The sequence below is a fragment of the Anser cygnoides genome, chromosome 3, assembly GCF_040182565.1.
Source record: "Anser cygnoides isolate HZ-2024a breed goose chromosome 3, Taihu_goose_T2T_genome, whole genome shotgun sequence".
Classification (NCBI taxonomy): Eukaryota; Metazoa; Chordata; class Aves; order Anseriformes; family Anatidae; genus Anser; species Anser cygnoides.
Genome location: NC_089875.1, coordinates 42,804,790 through 42,832,492, shown reverse-complemented (window position 1 = coordinate 42,832,492; position 27,703 = coordinate 42,804,790). Strand labels below are relative to the sequence as shown.

Below are 27,703 nucleotides of genomic sequence, written 5' to 3'. Positions count from 1 at the left end.
TTAAGAGAATTCTGTGTTACTTTATTGGTGGACTTGGTGGTGTAAGGTTGATAGTTGGATTTGATGATCATGAGGGTCTTTTCCAACCTAAATGATTCTATGATTCTATTCTGTGACTCTGCTTTGAAAGTTTTTCAATTAAAATTGAACTGTTCTAGATTAAATTTAAAAAAAAAAAAGGAACAAAACTCATTTGCTTAATTTTTATTTAATCTGGCCCTATTTTGAAGAAATGCTCTCAGCTTAAAAAACTATGTTTCTGGCTCAAATTTCTCACTATATGTAGTGATTCCTTAAACTTGTTTAAAACAAAATGAGACCTAAAAGTATGCATTCAAATTAGCAGTCCCAGTTTGTCATGGTTTATTGTCTGCTGGTGTTATGAGTTTGACTAGCAAAGAAGGTCACTTGTAATCAAAGGAAGTGAAGGGAAAAATAAACTTCTCTCTTATTCAGTACGTGCTCACTTTGCATATATGACTCATAACTAGGTTACCCCATGCATTCAATAATGTACCCTTCTGATTTATGGGAGACTTTTACAAAACGGAGAAGAGGGAGAAAATAACCAATATAACTATAGATACTGGCTGGAAGAATTACATTTAGGTCTCATTTTGTAGCTGAAATTATGTTGTGTTTTTTTTTTTCCTAAAAACACCAGTAAGATATAAAAATTTCCCCTTCTTTTAATATATACTTAAACATTTTTCTCTGTTCTTCCACAACAGTATTCCATCTTGTATATTGTACCAGTTTTTAATTCATAACTTTGCCAGAGTATGTATTTTGTGATGAACGTATGAGTAATGTATTTTGTAATGAACATATGTTTTGCAGTGTTAGAGGGACTGGGAGTATGATCAACCTAGATATTTTCTTGTGCGTCCCAACCTTTATTCAGTTGTTAGTTATGAAAACAAGGAAGACATCTTTCTAATACATGGAACTACATCTTGCTTAACCTTGCTGTTTGGTTAGTTTTTCAGACAGAGTTTAGGTGAAGTTGGGCTGGCTGCATCCTAACCTGAAAGTACTGGGATGATACCTCTGGACTGTGGCTAATAAGAAGCAAAAGTAGTAGAAATTGCACCTTCTGAATGAAAGCCTGAAGTCTTTTTTTTTTTTTTTTTCTCCCTCAGGCTAATTATTTAGTAGGTTTCTTAATATCTTTGAGCTCAGAACTACTGTTCCAGTAGTTGCCACGTGGGGACAGTGGCATCTGGCCTTTGCAGTGGCCCATTAGTTGTTTGCGGTGTATGAAGCTGTGACTGTTGCTCCAGCACTACACTTGTGTACTTTGGGTGGTGTTTGTGTGTCTATGTGTGGTTTTGAAGCTAGGACAGGTACCAGGAGAGCTGGATTCATGTTGATCTGCCCTGCTGTGTGTGCAACGTTACTGGCACCTATGGTTTGGCTTACCCAGGCAGTGCTGTTACAGACTCTCGTGTGGAGCTTCCAGAAATGTTCCTTGTTGAGGACTCAACTTCCAAAACCCTGTTTCTGCCTGGGGCTAACTCTTTTGGTTTTTAACTTCCTGTCCACTGCATCAAACTGGGTCACTTTTCAGAGAGCAGAAATAAAATTTAAAAGCGCGGTCTCTTTTCCAACAGTTGCAGTGCTAAAAACAGCTGGAACTGGGAAGAGGAATATTTGCCTGCCTTAAAATATCTTTTAAAAACTGTCTGGTTAGAAGTGTCAGAACGAGTCCTTGTCAAAATGCATTAGTGAGCATGGAACTTACGAAGCCGTCAACAGTGCATCAGGACACGAGAATGGCCATGCCATTTCAGACCACAGGCCTGGCCAGCCCCAGGCCTCATCTCGAACAGTGCCGGCGGCAGGCCGTTAGGGGCTGGCATGCAGCTGTAGCTCCCGTGGTTGGTGGCTCAGGGACTTGCTGAGACATAGTGTGTGTATATCCTGGTGTTCATCTGCCTTCGGTGTCACAAAGTCCTGGCTGGGCATCTGCCCTACAAGAAAGCTTGCATGTGTATTAGGACACGGCTGGTCACTGACCCCAGTCAGTCACAGAGAGGCACAGTCCACGTGTCCAGACACTGCTGAGTTTGTTGACACTTAAGATTCAAGCCAATAGTGTACTTTTGCAAAATTTTCAGGTTAAAAGAAAAAAAAAGGCATAACTGCCATACCCTTATTTTCAGGATTTGAATCCTGGACCTTGAATAGTTTATTAGATTCTGGACACTTGAACTTCAAGTGTCTCCAGATGGCTTGCCCTCTGTAGTTCACAAAGGAAGACTGCAGTGGGACAGAGCACCGCGGGACACTCACCTCCATAATTTGCTGCAAATTTAATGATAGAGGCCCTGTGAAAGCTGAGTCATGCTAGGGTGAGAGCCAGCTGGCTGGCTGGAAATGGCAGATGCTCATTGTCTAATTCCCATTAACTACTTCATCTTCACTGCGAAGAAGACCCACCTGGATAGAGAGGTCCTGTAGCTAGCTTTCTCCTTGCCTAGCAAGAAGGATGTGAGAGGGAGAGGATTTGCTTCAGTCTTAGCAGTGTAAACAATGACAACAATATATTATTGATAATGTGAGATACTTGAGAGATACTGATATTGTTTTCCCCTTTTCCACTGAATGTCTCAGATCCTTTTCATCCTCCCTGAATTGGTGGGAAAACATATTTTGAGACTAGTATGGAATGTGGACAAAATGATCCTACCCTGGTTTTCTTCTCTTCCTACCTTCCCTCTCAAACATAAAGGATACTACCATCTCTCTACACTGTGTGTATGCAGAGAAAGAAACTGCACCTTATGTGCTTACGCATCCATGCAAAAAGTGTCTGAGGGAACAGAGAATATGGAGTGAATGTTACATTCACTTTTCAAGGTGGGTGTAAACTATTTCCAGTGGTATAAGCACAAAGCCATCAAGAATCAGATCTTGGAAATCTGAAGAGTGGAGTGGAAACAGTTGTAAAGTATCCACTTAGATAAAGGTGACTACATGTTGAAAGAGACTCCCTACTGGGAGTAACATGAGAGCCAACAATATCTTTAAAAATAGAAAGTATTTTTGAGATGTGACCGTGATACATTCACTTAACTGTGTGTGACGTGGTTTTATCTTAAGGGATTCCTTGAATCCTAACCATGATACTGTGCATTCATTTCTTGTTAATCAGGGTCTGGCAAAGCATTGGTTGTCACCATTTCAGAGACCATTCTTCCCACTTGCGTTTGATTAAAAGGCCTTAAATGCTGTAACTTATTGCTCAACCATATCATACTCATGATGCCATGCCTATATATTACATTATCTATTGACTTTTTTCCCCCTAATACTTTTGGTGTTTTTCTTTGCAGTATCTGAGGCATAGCAGCCTAATACATTGACAGAAAACCTTTAAGATAGTGTTTCCTACAGGGTTCTTTTGGCAGCAGTTTTAAAAGAGAAAAACGGCTTCAGTTTCATGATAAAGGGCATTCAGGAGGAAGAACGGAAAGAAGAAATAGGAGGGAACGGAACAGGAAAGCAGTCATTGCTCACATGAGGAAACAAAAAAAATCAATTGATGGGAGAGCTAGCACAAGCAGTAATTATTCTCAGAGCTACAGGATTTTTCATACAAGCTTGAATCAGGGAAGAATAAGATGTGAAACAGAAATGGTAAGTGAATTTTAAAGAACAGGGTCCAAAGTCATACATTAAAAAATGCTAGTTTGGGGAGTTCATATGTGCTGTTGTTTAGTTAGTTTGCTTAAAACTAACTGTTGTTAGTTAGTTTGATTGCTTAAAAAAGGCATAATGACAGCGTGTGTCCTTTCTGGCATTACTCTGATTTGTGGGTTTGTTTTTTCTATTTTTTATAGCTATATCATATTTATGTATGTATTTTCATCTGTGTACAATGGTCCAAAATAATGAGGATAAATATTCCATAATGCACAATACTTTGTCATCACACATATATAATCCAGGATTGTTGGCAAGAAACAAACTATTTGGCAGTATGAAATACCCTGCTCTGGGCAGCTCCACAGCTAAATTGCAGGTTGCATACGAGCAGGGAGCCAGACAACAGAACCATGGCTATAAACAGAAAGACATGGTCTGTGACAGGGATTTGTATGATACGCACTGGGCTTTAGCATCATGCAGTTTGCTAATACTGTTTGTTAGATAAAAAGATTCTGGGCAATTCTGCGAGATAACGCCAACAGCATTTTTCAGCTAACCATGAGGGCTATACACCTTCCATTTCTGTAAGCTGGGCTCTGTTTGTGAAAAGTACTCAAATCAATTTAGGGCCAGGGAGGCACAACTGGGATTTGAAAACATTTAAGCAAAGAAAGCACCAACTCTCTTTGAAGCCAAGTCCTTCTGTAAATTGCCCTGCATTTATCTTTGCTTTTTTCATGTATCAGCTCCTTCTGTATATCTCATCATCTGCTGTGTTCAAAAGACCCTGCATCTCTAAGTCACAGTCCTTTACACGGTCTTGTCCCCCTCTGAGAACTTGAGTGTACCGTGGCAGTAGTGCAAACAGTGCATCTCTTGTATTGTTATAAAGACAGTGTGCAGAACTATCAGTCTTCATCGGAAAACTCCAATGTAGGTTACTAAAAAAACAGATGATATTTCGTTATTTGGACCTCTGAGTGCTCAAGCAGTGAAAAAACTATTACGTAAAATTTGGCGGTACACTATTATGATCTGCATTTGATGAACATCCTGATGCATGTAGCTAATGCATACTTAGCTAAAGAAATTTTGCGGTTCTTTTGCTCAGTTGCACTCATACCTTATGCATAATCCGTTGTGCGTAGCAAAATCTCCAGAGTAGAGGGACTAAAAAGTAGAGAAAGGACTTGGCCAACTAAATTTGAAAATCTTCCTCACATTCTTCATTTTTGTGAAACCACCGAGTATTCATGGATGTGAGATAGCTGAATAACTTAGCAGAATCAGGTTATCAATCTGCTGAAGAGGAAATATTCAAGAAGAAATGCTGAGAATTTCTTTATGAGGGAAGTAAGAATACTTGTTCAGGTATATGTTGCCAACGCCTATTAGGCAGACCAAATACCTGCTAAACTGAGGTGTCTTGTTAACTTGTGTTCACTTCTGGAGTACAGAACAGAAATCATATGTTAGATTTCACATCAGGCAATGGATTGATGGGGTAGTGAAGGCTGGCAAAATGCCATTTCAGTAGACCAACAGAATAGAAGTGAAATAGCTGCAGGTTTTCAGTACAGGAGGTATAAACTTCAAGGATGCACTATACACACATTCCTACTTTTTAATATGGTAACTTAAATTGGAAAGAGGAAACTAATTGTTCATGGTCTTGATTTTAGCAGGATTCCACTGAGAAAATGTGCTGCTGTAGACTGAAAATTAGACCGGTTTTACTTGCTAGAATCTGTCTTTTCAAATTATGTAGAGAAGCTTCTGGGACTTGAGGAGTCTCACTAAGGCAAAAACCATTGAGTTACATTCAGTGCTTCAAGCCACTGAATGGACTGGTTTTGCCTTCAGATTTTATTTAATAGTTTGCACTTTTCACATATTGCACTCAACTCCCAGGTGGAGTAGGTGCTGGAGAAAATGGCCAGGTTTGTGTAAATTCTGTATGTCCAACTAAACTGTTGATCTTGCTGAAAGATACAGATTAGTTTCTCATCATCAGAAAGGAGAATGTATGCTGAATCTAGTGATAAAAAGGTTAACTGGGAAAATAAATTAGTGTCTTTAATTCATATTCACTTTGGTCGTAATAGCTGCAGGCTATTATAATAGCAACCAGAGTTGAGAACAGCTTCTCTGGGGATGAAGTCATGGATATTTTTCTGGAAACCATGTCTCAGATTATGTCATTCAGTAAAGAAAAACCTGCATCAGGGCTCAGAAACCTCATTCATGATGACTCCTATGATGTTGAGGTTTGCTTAAGAGGAGAAGGCTTAGAAAGTTTTACACCTCTCAGCTCAGCAGACTTCAGAGATCTCGGTGATGTCAAGAGCTTCTCTATACAGAGGAGTTTTCCACCTTCAGTACATCTCTTCTTACTCCTGAAGGGCTCTGTTCATATGTTTGAGATCTCATTTTGCAGTGAAACCCAGCTGCTTTGTGTGTTGGATTGGGCTTCTTGTAAAAAAAAAAAAAAAAAAAAAAAAGAATTGCCTTAGGTCGCCTTAAAATATGACTCTACAAGATGCCAGTTTTCCTTAGGGAAAAGAAAAAAAAAAAAGCTGATATCTAGATTGGCTGTGTTTAGCTAATGCCTCTCCCCAGAACTCCTGTAAAACTGTTTACTGCCAAACAGCCCAGTTTCAGCCCCAGGCTTGTGGGAGATTTGCTTAGCACTTCAACAGAGATATGAGCTATTTATTAGGTCAGCATAGTTTTTTATTGTGAAATGATAAAAGACATACTGTTAATAAATGCAAGTAAAAATACAAATACATTTAATGTAATATCCATAGCCAAAACACTGGCAGGATTCTCTTGACAATGGGGCATTTATGTTAGATTATATATTAAAGAAGGACAGTGGTAGTAGGGAAACAGACTTCCAAGTGCTTCTCAGTATTGAGTGGCTGTTTCTGCCTCCAGTCAGCTGCTGATGCCAGCCATCCACCCACCACTTACATCTTTCAGACAAGCACATTGTTCTTTTTCACATGCTTGAGGTGCAAACTGCCTCATTATTTTCATTCTCATCATCCTTGATGTTCTTTTTTTTTGTTGTTCTTTTTTTTTTGTCATGGCTGCAAAACAGTCATCAGTGGCTAGTTTGTGGCATGCTGTAGCTACTTGCCATCTTGCTGACCACTAGTAAGTCCCACTGTGTGAACTCCCAGCTTTGTCCATAGCCTTCTGTTACCTCTTGTCTTAGATCTAGATTTTAATCTGGGCTGAACCCAGTAAAGCTTTTTTTATTCCCAGCAACTTGAGTTGACAGTTGATTAGATGAATTACTGATAAGTGGAGATTCAGGTAGGCTTTCAGTTTCTGCAAATTCCTCTTTGTGCTGACTTCAGGAGAGATTTCCAACAACATTTTTTGTGGTTGTTCTCATGGTGAGCAGAGGGTCCATTCACTTTCTTAGTATGAGTCACGATTTTTCTGTGTTTCGTTAAAAACTTCTAAGAAAAATTCACTGTGCTTGTGTTGCAGTAGCAATATGTTTGAATAAGCCTTGCAGCCACTATCAGCTATGAGACAAATAGCTTGTGTCCAATGTGTGGATCAACGATGTTTGACAAAAATAAATGCGGAACATGAAATGTCCAGAAATTATTCTGCCCTTGAGCATTTCAGTTAGTTTGGCTTCTCTTAAGAATATCTTAATTCTCCATCCTTTGAGAAAAGCTATAAACTATTCCATTGAGGACAATATTTATGGGTTTTGAACATTTCCTGGTCTTCAAGTTTTTCTCTTTAGACTGGTGTAGAACTGGGTTGTGTAGCAGTGACAGCGCACAAGCAGAATTGTCGGCTCCCACAAGAAAAACAGCAATAACATCAGAAAATGTGTAAATCGTTGCAAGTGACACCTGCATCCTCTGCTGGTGATACATATTGCAAGTAGCCTGTCATCAAGAAGGGCAATTCTCCACGGTTTAGAGGTCAGGTGGTGTCAAATCTGTGGTTTACTGAATAACCACTATAGGTTCCCTAAGCTGCCATATGAGGTTTTTTTAGCAACATTTACATTCATGATATGAACAGGTTAAAAAAATGCATTTCTTTCTCTACAGAAATACATTTCACACTCCTGTACATCCAGCAGATATAAAGTCCTCTGCTGGAACCATTCCACAACTAGTCAGAAACAGCGTCAGGAAAACCTCTCCGTAACAGAGCTAAGCTTATAGGTGTTTTAATCTTTGCTGCTTTGCATTGGGTGGCAAGAAGCTTTTTGTAGTAGTGTACATCCTGAATTCCCCAAGTTTGTCCAAGATGTCAGGGGACACTTTCAAGCATTTTTTGAGAGTTGTCCCAACAATACACATTGAAAAAACACTGTATAAACTGGGGACTTTGAGCAAATTGATGATTTTTGACCATTAAGGTCTTTCATATCAAACTTTGCATTTCTAGAGAATAACTGTCATCGAGGAAATACTGTGTACTGTGCTATATAAACATTCGTCCATGGAAAGATTTTTATACAAGGCTCTGCTTATCTCTGAGCCTCCCTTGGGAACCAAACTCACAGAAATCTATCACGGTTCTAGATGGCTTCAAATTGCCTCAGATGTCATCACTGTTGGAGGCTTCTTCTGTCAAGTCTGAATTACTGGCTCTATCAATTGCAAGTGAAAAGGGATTTTTCATCTTCTCAACCAATTTTGCTAACAAGTGTGGCTTGACAGCTCCATTCAGGATGCTGATAGCTTTTATTCTGGGCTTCAGAATACAGTCCCCCAGGGAACACTCAGTGAACTACAGCAATTACAACTTCTAGCTTCGCTTTCTTTGCCTCTTAGTTTCAATCAGAGAGATTACTTGAAATAAGTCTTAGCCCATCATCAGGTGATATATTTGTTTCCAGGTTCCCAGATCACTGCTTTTGGCTCACTGGCGCACACACTGGGTTTCCTGGTGTCCATGAGCCAGATTACATCTATTCAGTGTTACACAAATCGTGTGTAGGTGCCCAAGTCCTTGTAGGTTCTGGAAGCCCTACAGCTATGCTTACAGGATAATTTGCCCTGTCTGTCAGGCAGGCTGTTTGGCTTAGATGCCATATTAAAGTGCCAATACCATGCCCAGGTCCCAGTTTATCCAATTAAGAATTAGTTCTTATGTCTCCTCTAAACTGCATTATGCTGAGTAGAAATCTCCCTACACTTACATATGCTTTGTGGGCTGGAATGCATATTTAGTATTTCTTATTAAGATTACAGGATTTTTCTTTTATTCTTGTTACTTTAATGTGGGCATACATCTTCATGTGAGTACTTCTGAGTTGAAAATTTTCTGTCGTGATGAAATATCACGAGTTGCTAAGTAATGTGTTTAGTTTGTGTTTTTCCTTTCCCTTGAGAGTATTAGATGCTTTTGACTTCTGTTTTCCTTCCTGACGGCAAATGAATTCAGTAACAGCACTTGCACAAGAGGGAAGTTATTCAGATGTGTTAATAGCTGCTGCTTTCTCAGGCCAGCAGGTTATGTGGTATCTTTAATTATTACTGCCTATGCCTGGCCAGAGATTTTAATTGCAGGTACAGACTAGTAGGGTTTATATTATGGGCCATTTGCCCACTGGAGGGTCCTGCATTCTCCTTTTAAGCACATGGTCCTAGCCACAATGCATGGGGGGTAATATATTTGATGGACCTGAAACAAAATAATGTTCTCTCACAAGGGTGCCACTTTTATCTTTATCTGGATATGACTATTCTGTACTTCCTGAGGACTCCTGAGGAACATGTCACTATCCAAATTAATAGTAGAGACTTGCCTATGAAGTGTAGCTGTTTCACAGGTAAAAAGCATTACTTTCTCTCCTAGTGGTTCTACTAATGACATTTGCTCTGGGATTTTCATACTATATTAAATCTCTCAAACCTGTCTTTTGATACCAGCTAATGACAAATTTTTTTTCCACTGTGACCCAATTCTGAATTGCCTTTTCTGCTACCTTCATGGAAATCTGTGACATTGGGAACTTTCCTAGAAGTCTGTTTTCAATTTTATTCACTTTTTCTTTTCCATTTGATACTCACTGAGGTAACTAGGCCTGATCTTAAATTAAGGCATATTAGATACAGTCTGAAAATGAAGGAGTTTTAATGTATCGTTGGTCTTGGTAACATGTACTTGATCAGCAAGACATCAGAGGAATACAAGTTTTGGATGTGGACGCCGTACCATGAAGCATAGAGGGGAAGACAGTACGGGGTGACCACGTGGAGAGCTGCACAGTAGCTCTGAATGAGCCTGCTCCAGTCAGGAGCTCTGCAGTCCCTTCAGCAAAGTGCCACGCTCAGCTTATGTGATCCCATCAAGGGGTGGAAATAATAATCAGCCTACTAACACAATACTCCTTGGTCTCTGCGTTGTCTGTGCAGAGGTCCCTGTTGCTTTCTTAGACATGCCATTGTGTTTGGGTATACCCAGAGCAGTGCTCACCAGTCTGCTCAGACATCCTCACCGAGAGCTTTCAAGGCAGTCCTTTGCAACCCACACAGCAAAGCAGAGTATAATGAGCAGTCTGTTATCATGCATGGTGTCCCATATTAAGTTCACCAGAAACCATCCTTTGACTTTCCAGGCAGTGTTCACAGAAAAGTAGAGCATGCAGTCTACTAGTAAATTACTTGGAAGATGAACGGGTGGCAGGTGAGAAGATTCACAGATTCACAGATTTCTCTAGGTTGGAAGAGACCTCAAGATCATCGAGTCCAACCTCCGACCTAACACTAAGTACTCCACTAAACCATATCCCTAAGCTCTACATCTAAACGTCTTTTAAAGACCTCCAGGGATGGTGACTCCACCACCTCCCTGGGCAGCCCGTTCCAATGCTTAATAACCCTTTCGGTAAAGAAGTACTTCCTAACATCCAACCTAAAACTCCCCTGTCGCAACTTTAGCCCATTCCCCCTCGTCCTGTCACTAGGCACGTGGGAGAATAGACCAACCCCCACCTCTCTACAGCCTCCTTTCAGGTAACTGTAGAGAGCGATGAGGTCGCCCCTGAGCCTCCTCTTCTCCAGGCTGAACAAGCCCAGCTCCCTCAGCCACTCCTCGTAAGACTTGTTCTCCAGACCCCTCACAAGCTTGGTCGCCCTTCTCTGGACTCGCTCGAGCACGTCCATGTCCTTCCTGTAGCGAGGGGCCCAAAGCTGAACACAGTACTCGAGGTGCGGCCTCACCAGAGCCGAGTACAGGGGCACAATCACTTCCCTCGACCTGCTGGCCACACTGCTTCTTATACAGGCCAGGATGCTGTTGGCCTTCTTGGCCACCTGGGCACACTGCTGGCTCATATTCAGCCGACTATCCACCAATACTCCCAGGTCCTTCTCGGCCAGGCAGCTTTCCAGCCTCTCATCTCCCAGCCTGTAGCTCTGCTTGGGGTTGTTGCAGCCCAGGTGCAGGACCCGGCACTTGGCCTTGTTGAACTTCATGCAGTTGACCTCAGCCCATCGCTCCAGCCTATCCAGATCCTCCTGCAGAGCCTTCCTGCCCTCGAGCAGATCGACACACGCACTTAGCTTGGTGTCATCTGCAAACTTACTGAGGGTGCACTGGACGCCCTCATCCAGATCATCAATAAAGATATTAAAGAGGACCGGCCCCAGTACCGAGCCCTGGGGGACTCCACTAGTGACCGGCCTCCAACCAGATTTGACTCCATTCACCACAACTCTCTGGGCCCGGCCATCCAGCCAGTTTCTAACCCAGCGAAGCGTACGCCAGTCCAAGCCCCGAGCAGCCAGTTTCTTGAGGAGAATGTTGTGGGGAATGGTGTCAAAAGCCTTACTGAGGTCAAGGTAGACCACGTCCACAGCCTTTCCCTCATCCACCAAGCGCGTCACTTGGTCATAGAAGGAGATCAGGTTCGTCAAGCAGGACCTGCCTTTCATAAACCCATGCTGACTGGGCCTGATCGCCTGCTTGCCCTGCAAGTGCCGCGTGATGACCCTCAAGATAATCTGCTCCATGAGCTTCCCCGGCACTGAGGTCAAACTGACAGGCCTATAGTTCCCCGGGTCTGCCCTCCGGCCCTTCTTATAGATGGGCGTCACATTGGCTAGCCGCCAGTCAACCGGGACCTCCCCCGATAGCCAGGACTGCCGATAAATGATGGAAAGCGGCTCGGCCAGCTCCTCCGCCAGTTCTCTCAGTACCCTTGGGTGGATCCCATCCGGCCCCATCGACTTGCGCACATCCAAGCTCCGTAGCAGGTCGCCAACCATTTCCTCATGGATAGCGAAGGCCACATCCTGCTCCCCATCCCCTTCCACCAGCTCAGGGCAACAGAAAAGAAAGAATACAGAGTTAAAAAATATTTTGAAGACTAAGCTGAAATTCATATGATTCATGTCATATCTCTTTAATCTTTAATTTCCGTTTTACTATATAATCTCACAGTACTGTTCTCGAAAAGAGTGGTGTTGCTGCTATGTGATGGTGGTAGGGAACATAAGAATTCAGAACAAAGTATATTATGTCCTATCAGAAGGCACATGTAACATAATCTAGACAGCCTTGGTGGTGTTTTCTTTTTCATTAAGTCCTCTTTATGTAATTCTAGCAATGTGAAGAAATTTAATATATATATATATATTTTACCCAGAGAGATATAAAGTGATGAAGGGAACTAGCTTGAATGTAATTAAGACTTCCAGTAGAGAAGTGGTTCAAACTCTTCGAAGCAGAAGGCTTCACAGATAGATGCAGAGCACCAGTACCAGCTGATTAGATTATCCCATCCTAAAGATAAGTTGAGCTCAAGCTGTTTGCTCCAAGGAGGTGGCAGCAGCAGCAGTGAGGGAAAAAAAAAAAAAAAAAAAAGCTTCTATTTTCAAGTCTTCCACTCGTGTTTCCTGTAAGGAATTTGGAAGTTGGTGAGGCAGCTGCAGGGGTGTGGAGAAGACCACTGCTGCAGACCAACATGCCAAACTGCTCCGGCAAAGCTGTGAGAGGCAGTAGCAGGAAGAACAGAGAAGTAGCTGCAGCAGGGAGGGGATGCCTGTGGGAAGCCAACAGGAAGAGGCTCAAGACTCGGCAGTCCCAGGAAAAGTAGTTTGATACAGCCCATTGAGATTTATGCTGAGATGACTTTACAGCACCATGGCAGTTTCAAAAACTCGTTAAAATTGATGGAAATGTTGTTCATTGCTATACTTTGTCACCCTACCAGAGCACTTGGAAATGAAATCATTGTGACTTGAGATCAAGTACACTTCTTCATACCCAAAACTGGCAGCCAAATGGGTCATGTGTAATCTGACGCTTTATAGGTTAATGTTTCTGTTCCCAGACACAAAAAGAGCCTTCTCCTTTCTTCTGAGGATAGCAGTACTGAATAACTGGCAAACATTACCGTGCAATCCAGGAGCAAAATACTATGCCCTTCTAATCCCCAAATCCTTTCTTTCATTCTGACAAAACTGTCTGTTGGTGTGGCTTTATGATAGCATGCGTGCTAAATCCTGGACACTCCTTCCTGTGGGATTGCTGAATGGTTTTTGTTAATAATCACCTTTCTAGTCAATTTAAGTGAAGAAGTGAGCTGGTATGTATATTGTGAGACTTGTGCACGTGGTGATGCAGGATTTGCAATTATTTTCCAGGTAAATTCTGGCTGTTAGACTGAATCAGTTGACTAGGGTGAGAGTGGAAAAATTGTTGGGGGAGCGAGAAGGAGTGGGATTTGTTAGCAGTGTCTTGAAGCCTGAAACTTAGTGAGAAACCTTGCTATCCTCCCATTACCATTTCTTGGTACTTACTAATTGGGATGCTGGGAATGTTGGTAAGGAGAAGATGTGTGTGCTGCTTGGAGGATGTCTTTCTTTTTAGTTCTTGGCTGACTGGTCTGAGGAACTTAAAGCTTGGCTCATGGTGAAAGAGGAGGTGTAGATTTTTGTTTTCTTTACTCCCTCTCGCTGTTGGAGAGTAGAAGTCTTTATAATCAGCCATTTCTCCAGGCCTGCATTTTTGGGAATATATACCCAGCAGTCCATTTCACTTTATTCCCCACTAGTAAATGTAGTGTATGCATTTGCTACTTCCTTGGATATTCAGTATTTTAATTGCCAAGTTTTCCAAAACTGCCAGTCAGAAATACAGTCTGATGGGGAGCTCAAAAATTACCAATGGATAAAATAATAAAATAACTTTTTATCAGTCTTTATTTTACCTATTAATTTTGTCTTCTTATGGCTGAGATTCCAAAATACAATTGCATCCAATTTTCAAACTTTCCCCCTAACTAACTGGGCTTAGGAATGTTTTTTAAGGTCTTTCAGGTTCGCAATGGGACACATCTGCAGATGTGGTGGAAACAAAATAGCAGGTGTCTTGAGAATCTCCATGAAATGAGGAGAATTGACAATGCTATGGATTTCCCTCAAAGTCTGAGCTTGATGAAACTGGTTTGATTCTTAGCACAAAAATTTCATTGTGTTTATTGCTGTGCTGGGATTTTTTTCAGCCAAAAGCACATGTATCTTCTTTGGTACTATATTGCAATACCCAGAGATCCATTGATAATTCCCTCTTCTGTGTAAACCAGCTAGTTGGTTGTTGTTTTCTTTTAATTTTGTTTTATGAAATCTGGTATTTCCAAAGGTACACCTCACACTCCCCTCCCGGTTGTAAACAACACACCTGCCCCAGAAGATGTTCTTCTTGCTGTAATATACCCTGCTAATTCTACTTTCTAACCAGACAAGACAGTTTAGCATCTTTTCATCACTGAGACAGTATGGTTTTGAGGCTATGACAACAGATAGGTCAAGCCTTTGAGATTATAGCAACCCAGGCCAATTCAAAGAAGCATTTATATACAGCTGTTCTACCCAAGCTCAGTGCCAGAAGATTGTTCAGTCTGTCAACTGTGTAACCATGTTAGAGCTGAGCTGAGCCTTCAGCAGATGCACATTGATCTGCATCCAGCCTTGAGCACAAACCCTGAGGTTGTCTTGCCAGCACTGTCACTGCTGCTGTCTGCCCTGAGACTGCTGCTGCATCTCTGGTGTCTCAGTGTCCCCACCTACAAAAGGGATACAGGGTCAACATTCATCCTTCTTTGCAAAGGGGTAGAAATGTTCAGTCTCCTTTTAGAGGGAGGGAAACATACGTATGTATAAATACATGCACATCTATACATATATTGTACATATATACACACATATTTACACACTAAGCATTTAGTACTTCAGCATTTATTTTGTATTAGGATTGAAAGTCATAACTATAGATCTTTTTTTTTTTTTTTTTGTGTGTGTGTGTGTTTGCATTTCTGAAGCAACTATAAATCCTGCCTGATTTTGATCTCATATTTCTCAGGACACAAATCATCATCATCCATTCATCTTCTGCTTTCATGCACTATATGAAGAGGAATGTCCTGAGTTCCCAAACAGCTTCCATAAATTATTTAGAACTGAACATGTCAAGTTAGAAAAAATAAAAGCAAATAAACAGAGCATCTCTGCTAGTGATGTAGCTGTAAGAGTAAAAGCAGAGGGTTTGTGCTCCCTCTTCTGGCCATGGCTGGGCAGTGACCAGTCAAAACATCCCCAAGCCCAGGATAGCGATATCTTTGGCATGACTGAATGTTGAGAGGGTCAACATGTCAAGAGACTTTCCATGCTTTACGAAGAAATCTTTTTTTTAATTATTTTTTTTTCAGCCACTGGCCAAGGTTATAGGGAGGGAAAAGAAGGCAGCTTTTGTGCAAGAGTGCAATTCTGTTTGAACTGATCTGCAAAAGGAACAGTCAATGTGTGGATATTTAATTCAGCATATTAAGGAAGGCAAATATTAATGGAATTTTAGTAGTTGCACAGGAGTCTACAGAACACAAGCTCAAAGTATCTGAAGGCACTGAATCTTTTACCTTACCACAGGTCTTCTTCCGATCAGCCCTTCATAGGTGATTTTAACTCAGTTTCTAGAAACCTATATTAATAAATTTCTCCTGCTCTGTAAAATACACTGAAATGCTGATACATATAATATATATACACAGAATTCCTTTTCTCTTATTATTTGAAGTAATACATGCCTGTCCCTGAAAGGAAGGGATCAAATAAGGTGCGCGTTTTCACTGTATAATTACAGTACAACTTTCACAGTATAATACAATTATATCTTTATTAAATTTCTTTTCCTATGTGGAGCTTTCATAGATCCTAAATTATAAAATATTTTGGCTTTCTAATTGAGACTATTGTCCTAATGCCATCCATTCAATGACTTTTTTATAGAAAGCTATAGAATGTTTATCATCTGTTAAAATCAGGAAAATGGCTTTGTTGCCTTAGGGTTCCTTTCATTGCAAACATAGAAATGAGAATTTTTCCAAAGGACATAAGCTTTCAATCTTCTAAACTTCTTATTTATATATTTTTGCCAATGATGTAAAACTGGAAACTAAATTTCCAACTGTTTTGCTTTTGTCACAAGTGTTCTTATATTTGAAGTTTTCTTAAAGCCTTAAACCCTGAAATCAGAGGTTGTGAGAATTTAGAGTTTCACTTTAAGGAATAGCATTTAGTTCCATTTCTTAATAGGAAAAAAAATTGAAAACCATAACCTTTAAAGGTTTCCTTCCAAAATTGCTTTTTGAACTGTGTTTTTTGAATCTCTTGGTTCTTTAAAATAGCTATGGTATTTGATGAAGGAAGGCCTCACACATTCACACTTCAACTACTTGAAGTCCTCTTAACTCTTAAGAAACTTAAGTTCACTCACTAGCGTGAAGGGGAGCAAGGACTGCCAAGTGCTGTGCGCTATCTCAGCTGCGTGGGCTGGGAATGCTCCTGCCCCTCGTGCAGAGGTGGTGAAGGCCCTGGAGAGCCGCGCAGTGGCATTATGGTGAGGGTGGTTGAACACTAGCACAGGTTTCCCAGAGGGATTGTGGAGCCTTCCTCAATGGACATATTCAAAACCCAACTGGACGTGGTCCTGGGCAGACCGTTCTAGCTGACCCTGCTTAAGCAGGAGTTGGAGTAGACATCCAGAAGTCCCATCCCACCTCAGCCCATCAGTGTTTAGTGAAAGTGGCCTTTCACAACCTGGAATTAGTGACCTAACTCAAGTCCTCCTGACTGGAGATGGCATCCAACAGACTGTCACTGGAGCGAGGAGATTACGTAGGCCTCGAACTGCTGAGGCACAACAGGTCGGTTCTTCGCAGCGTCCAGCAAGGTTGTTCATGCACCTGGAGACAAACAAGGCATGGCCGGTGTTGGTACTGCTCATGATCCTGCATAATGCTGCCATCTGCTGGGATAGTAGCTCCATGACTCCTCCTGCCTCAAGCTGCCTGCAGCCTATTGCTCTCTCCTGTCTTTTGTCATCCTCACCAAATCGCAGCATATCACAGTTAGGAAGATCAGTCACGTCAGTGAGGATGCTAACAGGCCACAGCAGGCGTTCCTGTGTGCATACTGTTGTGGCAGGGAAGGTGTTTATGAGTTGAGTAAAACAAGAGTTTTAGAAACTACTGTCTCGTGTTGTCTGCGTTGTTTCCCAGGACAATGTTCATATGACTTGGCACCCTGGAAACTGCTTGGCTACCTGAACCCTTTAACACTCTGTAATCCCAGGTTAGTATCAGGTGTTGCTGTATGCTTGATGGTCATACTACAAGGAGTGAAACGGAGCCCCATGTCCTGCTAAGTTCCTGGGAACAGCACCAACTTCCCAGGGCTGCATAGTGCCTTGTAGATGCATCTCCTACCCATAGGATGCAGTTCATATGCACCCCTGGCCTCTGGGCTGTCTGTGGAAACCAAAGGTGCTCAGGAGGTCCTTGAGCTGTGGTTATTAAAATTATTTTAAAATGCATCTAAATGTAAATAATGTAAATTTGTAAATAAGTAGGTGTGCTGCTTTCTGGGTTCAAGAAGGGTATCTAGTTCCTTGTGATACTGATAAAATGACCACAATATGTTCGCCTTCCATTGGAATTCTTTCACTTGTGCTGCAAGTTTCAGAATAATTTTCAGGGTTTTTAGATAATTATTTCTTATGCTTTCTCCTCCGGGATGCCCTGGTATTCTGCAAATTTTCTGTTGTAGAATAAAAGTGACTGATTTCAGTATTGCACGGCCTAGAAGAGACTCCTCCTTTTCTCATCAAAGTTTCTGCAGTTAGAAGTGTGTTGTTTATAAATTCCCGTGCTCCTCTGTGTTGAGAGAGATTAAATCTAGATATATACTTGTATATAGATCTTTGTGGCCTCTTGTGACCATTTTAGCATAATTCACTTGGCTGTGTTTTGCAACATCATTTTCTTGAAATTTTCAAAATCCAGCAGGTTCATCTATACCCTATTCCCTGTTTTATCCTGCATCACTCTGATCACCAGAGGTACTGCTGCAGTCTGAGATGTTTCCCAGCTCTAGAAGAGCCTGGCCTCTGAACTGTGTTCCCTGGGAGTCCAGAAGTTCCATGTGAGAAAGTTAATGCTAAAGCATGTGAGGAGCAGCTTGTGTGACATCCCAGGAGATGGCTCAGTGGTTAAACGACTGCAGTGGATCGGTTTCCAGAGAGTTTCCAGCTGAGAGATTGTTAGGATTAGAAATTTATCCCAACACAAGATGGCACTGCATGAATGAATTTTTACCATTTAATTCATTTTCTGAGTTAATGCTCTTTGCAGTGCTCTTAATAGGCCACAGAGTGTTTTTGCATTCACGTCTATGTTTTAAGGAATTTGTATGGTGGGCACATTTACTGTAAAATGAACAGAAGCAACCATAAGCCATGTGGCTTAGCTGATGACAGGCTCTAGAATGTTTGGTCTGAAAAATCTGAACAAATACAATGCAAATATTAACTCCTTCCCCACCATGAGAGCTCTCTTTCCTTGATGTTTAGAAAAATTTGAAAATGTAGAGACTGTGGAGCATCCAGGGTTTGACTACCTTTTGCTGACTTGCTAAGATGGGCTTGTTTTCCTGTTTTTTTCCATCTATCTTCTGTTTTGGTTTGCCCTATACATAAAATGTAAGACCATTGGGTCAGGGGCATTATTTGCATTTTCTTTCTTGTACTGCCTCACTAGGCTATCCAGTATGTGATAGGACTTCTAGCATTTATTAAAATGGACGTTACTTGCAAATAAAAAAAATGCTTTTCAGCATTGCCAGTCTCAACAAATTTATCTCAAGGATGAGGTATATGCAAGTCGGCGATAGCCAGTTAAAAATTTATAAGTGGAAGACAAACTTATTTTGTTGCCAACTCAGGTCTGGTGATTTCAAATCTCTTTTGGTTGCAAATGTAGTGGAACAAGATGTTCTGCAGCTGATTTTCTGAAGAGCTTCATTCTTTCATTGCTGTGTCATGTGATACTTAGGAAAACACTTGGATCTGGTCACTTTTTTCCTTGTTGGATGGCATAAAATGTACCATGAGCATGTAGGTTTTATTTTCTGATTATTTTTTCTCAAGGTTTTCACTAATACTGCTCTGATTGTTAGCACTTGAAATCCTGTCGGCCACAAGCACCCAGAAGTCATGAATTGCCCTTCACATTCAAAGTGTTACCTTACTGATGCAATGTGGTTATTTCTTCTAACAGTCCAGAGCCTAGATGTTGTGACTGTGGGTTTTGAGCCTGGTTTATAAGCATACACAGTTTTTGCTTAGATGGTAGTTTTGAGCATTTTTTCAGTATTATAGTCTAGAAACATTTTTGTAGCAAAATCTGAAATGCATACGTGATCAATTGATGTAAGAGCTGAAATTTGATCAGAAGAAAATGCATGATAAAATAATGACCACTTGCTACACTGCCTGCCAATCAAGGTATCATTGTGCTGATATCAGCACAGTGGCTAAGAGCAACATCCCTTGCCATGTGTTGCCAATACCTGCCAGGGAAAAAACGCATTCCTGTTAGTAAGATCAGAGTTCAGCTACTGCTCCGAACCTAAGCCCAGGCCTTTCCTGTACTTTCAGTCAGTGGTTGCAAAACAAGTCAATGAGTCTGTGTCAGATAATCTTATCAGTCAAGTTTTATATGGTTCAAATACAAGCTTGCAAGTAATGATGTATGGTACTCCACAAGAAAGTATGAGTGCTGACAAAAGTCCATTGATCCAAAAGGGGTGTGTTAATCTGGTCTTCACTGCTGGCTTTTAAAACATCTCGTTTGAACAGTGTTTTACAGTCTGAAAAGAGACGCATCATATAATGAGCTGCTGATTCCTCCAGCACCATCCAAGTGCACTGCTTACCCAGGCCTCCCTCAGAGCCCTCTGTATAGGCAACCTCAGAGACCTTCAAAGCCATTTCTCAGCTAGAGCTCATAAGTGTCTACATGGCTCTCTTAGGGCCATGTGCAAAGCCACCAGCATGCTGAGAATGTCCTGCAGCTGGAAAGCAGCAGTGTCCTTGGGCCCCGGGAAGCCGTATCCTCACACTAGACATTTCCCCGACTCAGGTTGACAGAGAAAACCAACCTTATTCATATGTGTTCATATTGTACTGGAAGAGAGGAGTTATCTACGTATGCTTTTATTTCTCCTGGTATATGGAAGAAAGCTGTCTTTCCTTTTGAAGCTATTTCTTGTTGTAAACTAACTAACTATTCAGCCAGCCAGAGAAAAGGACCCTGATTTTCCAGAGTTTTGAGCACTTAGTTCAGAAGCAGGGTAAAAGCTTGCTTCCAGCAAGCACTTCATTATTTGTGTCAAGTAGAGAAACTGAGAGATGTTTACCCTTGGACTCAGATGGGCTTGGGAGATCTGATAGCTGCTTTGGAGCAGGGCCTTAAGTGTGATAGTCCATATCTCAGACAAATTTTCTGATCCTTTAAGAAATTCACATCTATATCCTTTCCTACATCTTTTGGTGGGTCATGCATCTTAGCATCTTCCGAGTTGGAAGGGACACATAAGGATCATCGAGTCCAAATCCTGGCACCACACAGGTCTACCCAAAATTTTAGACCATGTGGCAATACCATCTTGTATGGGGACCTACAAGATTCAGGCTCATTGGCAAGGCTTGAAGACAAGTCCTGCTTTGAATCTCTGAGCAGCTACTGTTCTCAGCTGACACCAGTGCTGATGACACTGCCTCAGGACACTTGAAGCAAACTGATGGCAGCTCAAGATTCAGTGACAGTGAAGAATCTGTTTTAAAAGTGGTGGTGGTGCCAGACTGACATGTAAGCACATTTGCTGCTGTCTTTATTTTCATGATCTGGGCCTCAGTGCTTGGGAAATCATTTGTCCAGCAGATGTCAGCTCAGTGACACATGCTGGAAAGGCTTGGAAGAACACTATAAGGAGGATACAGGTTTGGGAGTGATTCATATGAATAGTCGCGGGCTTTTTTCCTAAACTACTTTGAAATGTGACAGCAGTAGAGCTAAACACAGAAACTGTATTCCTTAGTTTGTTGGATTTTACTATTTCCAAATATGTAAAAATGAAGCCTGGAGAAATTTATGCATATTTATTAAAATGTTTACCTAGGAAAGCCCCAGTGACATAAATCATCTTATAAAGAGTTGAGAGCATTTTGAACAGTATTGTATTGAGAATGGAATAAAAATATGTACTTATGAAATTGTTTTTCTTATCAGGTAGATCAGGGTTGCATTCCAATTGTTTGCTCTTTACACTGTTGGCAAGTGTTAATTTTCCTATTGGTCATAACAACCATCAAGTTAAACTAACATGTCCTATATGCTAATTGCAGTGATAATGAGTTTGAGAGATACTGGGTTCACTTCACGCTTTCATACCTTCTAAAGCAGCTAAGCATTTCATGACATCCATTTCAATCTGCAGCATTTTTGCTTTACAAGGAGACACCTGGTTATTAAGTAATAAAACTTGAAAGATTATATAGGTTAGTTTAATTTACAGTGCTTTTAAAAATTATGGGTAAAATGCTAGCAATCAGAACATTGCAAAAATGAGAGTGCCTGGAAAAAAAACAGCACATAATGTTAGTACAGAAGTGTGAATTCAATTTTTTCCTGGTTTGGGCTATCGAGTATCCTAGGGCAACAAGGCAAGATATTACTGTAGTTTGATGAATCACTGTTAATCAGCTTAGCCGCAATAAGTGTCCATGTGCACAACTGCACAGTAAAGCAGTTTCACTGGAGTCTAAGCTAATGCATTTTGTCTCCCAGTTGGTGTGGGTAGTGACTGCACGCAAGGCCAGGAAAGGTGACCTGGCTGGCGGGGAGGCACAGCACCTCCCCTGGGCACGACAACATAACTGGTAGTCTCAGGTAACCCTCACTGTTAAGATACCCACGCCTTGTTGTACTTGTGATTACACTGGAGTGATTCTTATCCAGAAGCATTCATTTATTAGTAACAGAAAACCATGGTAAGGAAAATCAGGAGCATATGAAGATTGCTCATGATGATTGAGAGGATCTCAGCTTCTTGAATACAGGTACAGAACAATAGCATCAATAGCATGAATGCATCTCACAGGAGGACTTTTTTGAAAGAAACATTTACAGTTGTCAATTGAAAGCTTTGTGAATGCTCTTATTAAATAGCTGAGGGAAAAGGATTTTGTTTGTTCATTATATAGATCATACTTTGGATCAGTTTTAATTTTTATAGGTTAAGTAAAGTCCACTGATGCCTCTGTTTATTTACAGTAGATGCTGTCAGGTCTTATCTGAACTGCTCAATGGTATAAATGTTTCTTTGTGTCAGTCTACTTGTGTGAAAGGAAAACGATCAAATAGCAGCCCAAATCTCATTTCTGAATGACAGACTTCCTCTGCTTTGCTCATGCCAAATTAAAAAGACATTTTAAAGCAGGAAGGTTTGAACTCATTTGGAAGAAGTAGATGCCCAGCCTGGAAATAATAATTTGAATTCAACTGTGCTGGTTATCTGCTCATGGCACGCTATTTCAGGAGATGAAAACTGCAGTTTAATTTAGAAAATGCTCAGTGTTTCAAGAAATAAGCCAGTCAATTTTTGATGAGACGAGACAAAGCCTCTCTCATAGTCGGTAACCTCCACGTTTGTCTTGTGAACCTGGTGAGGCTGCCTTCTGAAGGGTGATGCAGTGCTGCCGTACAGCGCCTGGGCTTCAGGGCAAGGTGCCGGCCCAAATATCAGCCACTAGAGACTCCTCCTGACCAAAGGACTTGGAATTGGACCCATTGCCTGTCTTTTCCCAAGTCCTCCACTGAAGCTGGACAGACACCTCTATGGTGTGTTTAACCAGAACAGTTGACTCCTTTCAGGATCTAGATGTCAATAACTACATTGAAATACAGCATCTCCTTGAAACCCTGTGTTTCAAGGCTGCTGCTTCCCTCTCTCGTTTCTTCTGGGCTTCTCTGTATTCTCGCACAAAGATACACTCACTGCACACGTGAGCCTCTTGCCCCGTTCCTCAGGGTATCCATGCTGTGGGGCATAGCGTGCTTCTTGTAACACTTCATATTACTTGGGGCACACTGCAGCTGAGAAAGAATGAAGGAAAAGCAGGGGGGGAAAAAAGTGTAAAAATTCAAAATAAATTACTAAAATTAGGCCTTTCTTAAAACATGTGAATCTTTGTCCAGGAAGACTGAGTAGTTCATATCCAAGTAACAGGGTCACTGTTCTCTTCAGATTTTTCTCTTAGAAAGTACTTCTTGCCATGAGAATAGATGTAAAGACACCTATCTTTAAATTATTAAGTAACCAATCTAAGAAGCCCTATTTCTCATATAATGAACAGAAAATTGTTACAAGTTGATAGATGCAAAGAGACTATTGCAACTTTTCAATACTTAAAGGGGGCTTATAAAAAAGATGGAGAACAACTTTTTGTTCAATCAGATAATGACAGAACAAGGGGGAATGACACGAAGGGAGGTTTAGATTAGATACTGTGAAGAAATTCTTCCCTCAGAGGGTGGTGAGGCACTGGCACAGGCTGCCCAGGGAAGCTGTGGATGCCCCATACCTGGAAGTGCTCAAGGTCAGGTTGGATGAGGTTGGAACTAGATGATCTGTAAAGTCCCTTCCAACCCGAGCCTTTCTATGATTCTATGATGATGACTACTAAAAAAAGAGAGGAAGATAATCGCTGGCTCACAAAGCTATTAGGCTGCAAATTGCTGGAAGGCAGGAGGATATACAAAAGATATTGTTGTATACTCACCCTCTCCTTACTCCTTCCTAGAGTATGTGCCCAAAAAACGCACGCACATGAACACACACGTACTCACAATATACGTTAAACCATTTCTTTCATTTTCTCGATTCTGTTATTCATGTGGTGGTATGTTTCTCTCTTTGCTCTCCCTCTCCCTGAATATACTAACATCCATTCTCCCTGCAACCTGTTATTGTGGCTTCTCCTTGATACCACTTTCCGTGGCTGGGACCAGGCCCTCTGGTGTGAGCACATGTGATGTTCACATGCAGTTCACAGTAGCCCCTACCTCTGGGAATTCAAAATAAAACAAATGTGATTCCTACTTTAAATAGCTAAATTATCTCAAAATTTGCTCAAGAGACTGTATTTCAGTTACTATAAGGAAAAATAATCATTTCTCGGTAATAACATTCTGGTTGTGGTTTCTAATTAGCACAGTGCCTGTGGTGAGTGGTATGCTGTGATGCTCTTCCAACGTGACACAGAAGGTCCTAATGCTTGGTGCTTCTCAATAAAGAAAAGACTGTGGGTTGTTTTTCATATTGAAAGAATTGTTTTCACTGAAATGACACAAACGATCACAACCTGCTAATGTATTCCCATCATTTATTGAACTTCTTATTAATAAAGTCTCTGGGTTTTTATAACCTTACAGTAAAGAAAAGGGACTGAGCAATCAAGATATTTCTGAAAAGTCTGATAGGAGATTATCTTCCAGGAAGGTAATTCAGGACTATTTTGTGAGCAACTTGATATGAGTAGCCACTGACAGTCCTTAAAAACTGTTATCACTCAGAGCTCTTCTGATTATTTTCAATGACACTGTCGACTTCTGTCAATGTTTGTGTAACTTTTGCCCTTTGCAAAGCAAAAAAAAAAAAAAAAAAAAAAATTGAATTTGCAGAGGAGGGAGAAGAGGGGGCTAAAGGCTCAATAATTTCCCAGCCCATCAACACTGCCTGCACACTGTGCACGCACTGGGACCCAGGAAACAGAGTACCTTTGTGACCACACAGACCTTTTTTTTCCCCAGGTGTCCTGCCCTGAAGTTTCAAAGCACATCGTCCATCTTTGTCCAGTTGTCAGATGTCTGACAGTGGCTAACCCAGTTAGTGCAGCTCACGGATGTGATCAGACAACCTGCAAAGAGAGAATGTGCAAAGTTGACTCTCTTGGCATTCTTGAGCTGGCTCTCCATCCACCTGCAAGTTAATCTCAACTTTGGCAAATGAAAGAGGTGGTTCTGCGAAACTGAGCTCACAATTTTTTAGGCAAGTTGCTACCAGAGCCTTTGAAAGTTTTGCAAGAATAAGAGCTACATGTGTTTTTTAACAGCACCAATCTCAAAAAGTGAGACCAGCTCTAGAACAGTACAGTTTGCAGCCATCATGCCATTCTTCTGTTGAGTTGAAACCAAACGTTTCAAATCTTGTAGGCTACAGCTGGAATCTTAAAACCACTTCAGTCATCTCAATTCCATACAGTTTTTCTCGAAAATTTAGGAAAAGAGCAGCAGAATTCCAGCCAAGAACTTGTTATAGCCAGCACTGCTGAAAATGAGGCCGTTTATTTAGGAGTATGTATGGAATAGTGACTCTAACTTACCTTATTATGGGTGAGGTTCAGTATCCAGGTCCCGTGTTGCCCGTCAGTGCAGCTCCATAGTGCTTTAGCACAGTGAAGTACAGCGTCACAATGTAAAATGAGGTCAGTTCTTGAATGAACTTAGCAAATTCCTATTGGTCTTTAAGAGGAGAACAGAGTGGAGTGAATGAGCCGGAGCTGTGTTTTTATCTCTGGGAGAGCAGAGCAAGATATATTATCTGGAGGAATCTCATTACATAAGCTGAAACTTATCTCGCAAAATGGGAGTGTTCAGACTCACTTCTGTAGCAATAACCATTAGCCCTCTTTTGCTGAGATGTCTGCTAAATCTGTACATCTTGAATCCACAATCAATTTGAGAAGGCTTTGAATCTTAGAAAGTAATTGAAGCTGCTGTGTTTGGGTACTCTGTAGGCATTTACAGCAAATTTATGACACCTGTAAAGATGAAAAGTATAAAAATTGCTCGCATCTGAGGAGCTATAATAACGTTACAGCTGATCTGGTTTTGAAGCAGTCAGACAGTCTTCAAGCTGAGAAAAGTTAGGAGAATCATCTCTTATTTCTTTCATGTATTCACTCACCTCTCAGGAAAGCGAGGGTCAATTTCTTCCAAAAGAAAAGAACTGTGCTCCCAGTCGGTGCATTGCATGCCTTAGGACATAGTGGATCTCTTCCGTTTCCTTAGAAAAAGGCCTTATAAACATCGTTTTGTGCCTTACTAATCATTTTCTGGTAGAAAGTAGCCTTTGACTTTACTTTGCTGCTCTGACAATGTCAGCAGTTATCACGGCCTCTTCAACTTCATTCTCAACAGCTGGAGGAACATACAAGGTACGGGTGGTGATGGAGTTATGAAGCCAACTTCAGTAGCAAGTGTCCCATTGCATATATCTTATGAGCAAAAACAGAAACATGGTTTTAAACAAACTCAGTTTACAAAGGTAAAATGCTTCTTTTCACCTTAATAGTAAAGGGACAACTAAAATATGTATGCCACATAGGCGTCTATCATGTCCAGCTAGTAAAACCAACAAACTGCAACATCCCATCACAGAAAGATCAGCCACAGACAGGTATGCTGGATGAGCAAGGATGAACCATGCAAATTTTATTAGGCAAAATGCTATTCAAAGCACCTATTGTTGTTTAGTACCTGTAGTAAATAGCTCTTCATGAAGATCTGATATCCATTTGCTCATGCTGGGAATGCCTTATTTTTCTAATTGCCCCCAAAGTAAGTCCTTGTGGGTGGATAGAGATAGGAACTTTTTCATTTTCTTGATATTGATCACCCCAATATGGTGGCTTACATGCAAGAAACTTTAATTATTTAGTTAGATTTTGTAAATGTGGAGTATTTGGGCATCTGTATGTTACAGGATTCTTTTGTAACCATCCAATTCTTCATTTTTTGTCCCCAAGACACTGACATATTACTCTCATTTTTAAATATATATGTTTTTTTCACCTTTCACACAGACGTAAGCCCACACATTGCTGTATTTGTATACTAGTCATGTGGGCTCCTGTAATGAAATAGGAGCATGTACGTGGATCTGAGTATTGCATCTTGGTTGGCAGGACAGCGTAGTTCTTGAAATGTACTTGTCATAAAAATCTGTTCAGATTTTCCTTAGTACACAGTTTGCAATACTATGATGTCTTTACTGTTGCTGATGTTAGCAACTGAAGATTTGTTTTGAGAAATTGACCTATGTTAGGTTACTGAAAGGATAAAATAGTAAAGAAAAGAGGCCAGAAACTCCTCAGCTTTAGTAGCTAGAGTGCCGCATATGCTATTGGTTGATCATTTTAAAGTGCAAGAGCCTGTTGGCACTTGTTACAGTACATTTGTTTTAATCTTCAGAATATCAAGTTGAGAGGAGTTGTGCCAGAGTAAAGGAATGTGAATTAGAAACTCTTAAGAAGCCTCTTAAAGAGTTTTACAAGATATATTGGAATTTTTCTCCTCTAGAATTCTCTTCTCGAGTTTCTTGGATTTGTTTTCTCATTTCACAATCTTTCTTAGAAGTTATTTTGTTAATTAGGTGAAATGTTGACATTTTTAGTGTTACTGTAGTTCAGCATAAGTGGTCAGCATAAGATCTAAGATAAATGGGAATACATGGGAAGTGTAAGCTCTTGTGACTTATGTGGCATATCGCAACAATGCTATGAGAAACCTTTGCAGAAGGTGGACTAGCTGGGGTACAGCAGGTGTCTAGACAGCAATCTAGTAATCTGTTATCATCTTACTAGCAGCCAATCAGTT

General features: G+C 40.9%; 1 protein-coding gene and 1 long non-coding RNA gene across 7 annotated transcripts in view; one reads left to right on the top strand and one right to left on the bottom strand.

The window, feature by feature from the left end:
- The window catches only part of SLC35F3 (solute carrier family 35 member F3), a 190,857-nt gene that overhangs the window by 76,833 nt on the left and 86,321 nt on the right, over positions 1 to 27,703 (top strand). The window lies entirely within an intron of this gene.
- On the bottom strand, positions 23,981 to 26,632 carry LOC106048743 (uncharacterized). Its single transcript, XR_007157970.2, has 4 exons — positions 25,709 to 26,632; positions 25,429 to 25,567; positions 24,842 to 24,963; positions 23,981 to 24,681 (listed from the first exon to the last, which is right to left on the bottom strand). It is a non-coding gene; the product is annotated as an uncharacterized lncRNA (long non-coding RNA).